The sequence below is a fragment of the Zalophus californianus genome, chromosome 8, assembly GCF_009762305.2.
Source record: "Zalophus californianus isolate mZalCal1 chromosome 8, mZalCal1.pri.v2, whole genome shotgun sequence".
Lineage (NCBI taxonomy): Eukaryota > Metazoa > Chordata > Mammalia > Carnivora > Otariidae > Zalophus > Zalophus californianus.
In genome coordinates, this window is record NC_045602.1 from 80,680,579 (window position 1) to 80,686,578 (window position 6,000).

Here is a 6,000-nt window from a genome sequence, read left to right on the forward strand (position 1 = left end):
TGAGGGACAGACGGGGGACAAGGCTTTGGGGGTTCTTGCTGCTGTTGAACTTGATGGCTATAGCAACAGTGATAACTACAAAGATTGGAGAGTGAGGTGGCTGTTTCTAAATGCCCTAGAGAGTTTATTTGTTTGCTTATTTGTTTAAAGATAAGCATGAAGTATCACATCCCCATCTCAAGGTATAGATATGGTGAAAGCAAAAGAATCCTTTATCCGGTATAGCCGTAGGACAGACAGGGGTCATCTGCAGATCTCAAATACTGTAGTTCAGGTTACAGAATTATTGGAAAGGATAAATGCTCCACCTCAGCAAGTTCTCTTGCTACAATTAGGACACCGATAGGGAAGTAGGACCCTAGACTTGTGATGGGAATATTTGGGTGGATGCAGACCAAGTGGTAATTATGTGGCGCAATGGAGGTGTTAGCTAATGCTACAATGGCAATCATATTGCAATATAAATGTATCAGATCAATACAGTAGTCCTCCCTTACCCTCGGTTTCAGTTACCTGCTGTCAACCGCTGTCTGGAAACAGATGATCTTCCTCTGATCTATCGACAGAAGGTCAACGGTAACCTGACGTTATACACAATGCCAATGTCATTCACTTCACTTCGTCTCATCACATGAGCATTTTTTTTAAAGATTTTATTTATTTGGGAGAGTGAGAGAGAGCATGAGCGGGAGGAGGAGCAGAGGGAGACGGAGAAGCAAGCAGCCCGACGCTTGCTCCCAGGACCCTGAGACCATGACCCGAGCTGAAGTCGGCTGCTTAACTGACTGAGCCCCCCAGGTGCCCCTCATCACATGGGCATTTTATCATTTCACGTCATCACAAGACGAAGAAGGGTGAGTATGGTACAAAAAGATATTTTGAGAGAGACCGCATTATTTACATAACTTTCATTGCAGTATATTGTTGTAATTGTTCTATTTCATTATTATTGTAGTTAATCTCTTACTGTGCCTAATCTATAAATTAAACTTTATAATAGGTACCTACATGTATAGGAAAAACCATTCTGTATGTAGGATTCAGAACTGTCCCTGGTTTCAGGCACCCACTGGGGGGCTTGGAACGTAGCCCCTGCAGATAAAGGGGGACTACCATATGTTTTAACCCTTCAATTTACGCAATGGTATATGTCAACTATATCTCAGTTTTTAAAAAAGAAAGTTGGATGCAGAAACTTGAAAAAAATAGACAGAGAATAACAGAATTAGAATAGAAATTGATAAAATTATCCCCCCAAATTATCAAACGTTATTAAGACAAATGTGTAACAGAGAAAGCAGATGTATCTAAAAGATATTGAAAAATTAATAGTCTTTACAAAAATTGATCGATAGAAAGAGAGGGAAGATTCAAAATAGAGCTTCATAAATGCAAAGAAATAGACATCATTGCAGATTCTAGAGTTACTGAACAAACAATACTAATATATTATTAATAATAATTTAAAAAGCTGAGTTCCCAAATCCCAAACCTCCCTTGCCAACAGAAGCAGCATTTCCCTGTATGAGAAAATTAGCATTCACTAACATGAAGAGCTTTCAAGACTTTACCTGAGGCGTTTGCCTCCCATGTAAATGCCTATTCTCCTCAAAACCTGCCCACATGACACCTCGCTGGCTCCAGGCCCATAACAAGAGTGAACTCCCAGCATAGCCCAGAAAGATGATCTGGGGTCTGCAGGGGCGGGGGTGGAAATAGATTTATACAGCAAGGGAGTTAGAATATCCTACCAATGTGTATTGAGAGAAAGCTGACAGTCATATATGGGCACAGAATCTAAAGTGTTAAACCAAGGAGGATGAAATATAAGGTTGGACTCAGCCAAATTTATGAATAAATATGCACTCACTCAGGACCCCTGATGTAATGTGTTATATTCAGCACCTGTGGGTGGCTCTAAGGTTTGATTCCTTCGTTTATTAAAGCCTGGATTTAACAATGGCCTATAGTCAATGATGTTGAGATGCCAAAATTTCCCTGGTATATTATAGACTAAGAAAAGAGTCTGAAGATTCAGGAGATAGGAATGTTTGAGTGGGTATATTATATGCAACCTACTCAGCCACCACCTCCCGACCACACCATGCATCTTCATCAAGACATTAACAGATGTAGGGAATTTCTTCTTCTAGTAATGGCAGTTAAAGACCACCCTTCTACTGAAAACAATCACAGAAGCTGGACAAAGTATAAAAACAAATCTGTTTCAAGTCATAAAAGAACTACTGTGGGAGCACAGACATGTATTTGGGGGAGGTGAAACTGACATATAATCAGGTTCTTCCCTTCAAAGTACGTGCTGATTCCCAAGTTGCAGCTAGGAGACTAAGAAGCCAAGCACATCTTCTGGAAGTCTACAGGCCCAAAGAGACAAAAATTGGAATTAGGATCCCCAAAGTGTTAGATCCCCAGAGTAGAGTAGAGAAGACCCAGGAGAAGACAACTTCACAAAGACTAGACCTGCCCAGTCCACAAGCTTCTCAATGCCTAATTAAAATAAGATCTCCCCCAACCATAAAGTATAAGTAAGCAAAAGTATATACTCCCAATAGTAGCAAAGTATATACTCCCAGTAGATGATAACACCATCCAGAGCCTCAATTTTTTTTCTATGATCTTTCGTACACCATATTCAGCATCAATACATTCCCAGGCATAATAGGAAACAAGACCACAATGACTAAAAATCAAGAGAAAAAAGAATAAAATCTATTAGTAACAAATTCACAAAATAGCCAGATATTGGAGCTGCCAGATGCAGAGTAGGATTATATATTTAAAAAAATAAAGAATTGAAATAAACCACCTGGGTGGCTCAGTCAGTTAGCATCTGCCTTCGGCTCAGGTCATGATCCCAGGGTCCTGGGATTGAGCCCCACATCAGGCTTTCTGCTCAGCAGGGAGCCTGCTTCTCCCTCTCCCTCTGCCTGCCACTCCCCCTGCTTATGCACACACACTCTCTCTCTCTCTCTCTTTTCAAATAAATAAATAAATCTTTAAAAAAATTTTCAAAAAAAAGAATTGAGATAAAGAGAAAATTTCAGCAAAGAACTAGAAAAAATATATATTTTTTAAAAGATCAAATGGAAATCTTAGAATTGAAAAAACACAATACTTGAAATTAAGGCTTCCATAGATGGGTATAAAACTAGACTACACAAAGTTAGAACATTAGTGAGCTGGAGGATTAATCAAAAGAAAAGAGCCAGATATTTCTCCCAAGAAGATATGCAAATGGCCAATAAGCACATGAAAAAATACTCAACATTCCTTAGCCATCAGGGAAATGCACATCAAAACTATTAATGAGGGGCACCTAGGTAGCTCAGTCTGTTGAGCGTCTGCCAAGCCCACCATCGAGCTCCCTGCCTGGAAAGCCTGCTTCTCCCTCTCCCTCCCCCGCTCATGCTCGCTCTCACTCTCTCTCTCTCTCTCTCTCTCTCTCTCTCTCTCTCTCAAGATAAAGAGATAAAATCTTTAAAAAAAAAAAAACTATAATGAGATACCACATTGCACTCACAAGAATGGCTGCAATTAAAAGACAACAGACAATAACAAGTGTTGGTGAAATCAGAACTGTCGGACATTGCTGGTGAGAATTTAAATGGTGTAGTTGCTTTGGAAAACAGTTCTCAAAGAGTTAAAGTTTCTATATGACCCAGCAATTCTGTTCCTAGGTATGCACCCAAGAGAACTGAAAACCCACATTCACACAAAAAACTTGACATGAATGCTCAGAGCAGCATTATTCATAATAGTTAAAAAATGGAAACAACCCAAATGTCCATCATCTGATGAACGGGTAAACAAAATGTGTTATAACCATACAATGGAATATTAACTCGGCCATAAAAAGGAATGAAGTACTGGTGCAAGCTACAGTACAGCACGGTTGAAATGAAAGAAGCTAGACACAAAGAGCCATATATTCTGTGATTCCATTAAATATGAAATGTCCAGAATAAGCAAATCCACAGAGATGGAAAATAAGCTAGTGGTTGTCACGGGCTGGGGGGAGTGGGAGAAATGAAGAGTAACTGCTTAATGGATACGGGGTTTCCTTTGGAGTGTTAAAAATGTTTTGGAAAATACAGTGATGCTTGCACAACGTGAAAAGTACACTGAAAACCACAGAATTATACCCTTTGAAAGGAAACTTGTAGAAAATGGATAGTAATGGAAATGATTCTTGTCCAAAGCAATGCAAGTAAACTTTGGTCCATAGTGATGGCCCCCCATCGGATATTAATCCATTTTGTATCTATTAGCAAATTCACTTCAACATTCCTGACTAGTATCTACATCTGTTCCTATTTGTTCTTCACATTCTCCTTTGAGCTAGTCTTAACATCTTAACTATTTCCCTCATTAATTACAGAGTTGAATAAAATTGTTAGTCCATATTCATTTTATGTCTACAATGAGAGTCATGCTTTTAGCGTTTTGAAAAGTATACTTCAGCAGTAAGGAGAAGGGAAATGTGACTGGCAGGATGCTGCAATTACTTCGTTGTAGTAGAAAGATGGGGAATGCAAAGAGAAGTTAACCTTCAAAGATACTTTTGCTCCCCTACAGAGAATACAAATACCCTCACTAAATATACCCCTTGCCACCCCCCCCCCCAATAAAAGATGCTACTTGTCCAAAACCCTTGGCAAAACATGTCTGAAGAAATAGGCCTGGTCTGCAGGACATGTCTCTCTTTTGAGAGCACCCAAACCTCAGTGGCCACCTTCTCCTCACTCTGACGGGCAGTTGAGAAAGAGCATAGAGACAGAGGCACAGATGCGTGCCCTGCCTTGGGATGGTAACCATTCAGAGATGAAAGTACACCTTCATTTACCTACTCAAAACTTAAGTGACACTATTTGCCTGTGGGTTGGGGTTAGGTTAAAATGAGGGTTAGGGTTAGAGTTCAGGTTAGGTTAGGGTTAGGGTCATGGTTAGGTAAGGGTTAGGTTAGGGTGAGGGTTAGGGTTAGGTTAGGGTGTGGGTTAGGGTTAGGTTAGGGTGAGGGTTAGGGTTAGGTTAGGGTGTGGGTTAGGGTTAGGTTAGGGTGAGGGTTAGGGTTAGGTTAGGGTGTGGGTTAGGGTTAGGTTAGGGTGTGGGTTAGGGTTAGGTTAGGGTGTGGGTTAGGGTTAGGGTTAGGGTTAGGGACTTTGCTCTCAGGTGATTGGCCAATGTGGTCATGGGTTTAAAAAGAAACACTAAAAGTCTTTTCTTTAGGAAAAGTGGGAAACTGATCATATCAGTCTCAGTCTGTCCTTGTCAGCAATGCTCCGCCTTTTAGTGGTAGTGATCCATGCCTGGGTCTGTACTGCAGGCCTGTCTTTATGTCTCTCCACACCAGCGCAGCTTGTCTGTATCAGTCTCTTCCTGACATTATATCTTGCCTCTTGAGCTTTTTTTCCCACACATACAGTGAAGGAATAATGAAAAGGAGAGGAAAATGGGAAAGAAAAACTAAATATTCTCAGACTTATATCTGAAACCCGAAAGAAATCCCCACAGAACCCATTTGGTTTCTGTTCACAATTAATGCTCTTTAATTCCTAAGAGAATTGTCACATGTTTTTTCTGTAAGTGTCCATTAGTGCCAGTTAGTTTCTAAATGTGATAATTTTCAATTTTGCATTGACTTAATTTCTTTTATCCTGAAGCAATATGTGTTTTTGAAATTATTGATTTCCTTTTTAGCCCTACTTACAAGGTCTGCTAGTTGGCTTGACTTTTTGCTCACATTTCCAGCTTTGTAACTTCTAGTCATGCCTTTGTGTTTCCTTAATAACATGACCACTGTGAGGGCAAACCTGTGACCGAGGGCATAGATTCTTGGTCTATTAATGACAGTCCATTTTAATGTAATGTGCAGGGAAGTTTCCTCTTTATATTCACACATCCCTTTCACAGTGCCCTAATTCCAATGGGCTCAAAAGCTGGCTCAAAACCAGTCTAAGAACAAGTCGTAAGAGATTTGTT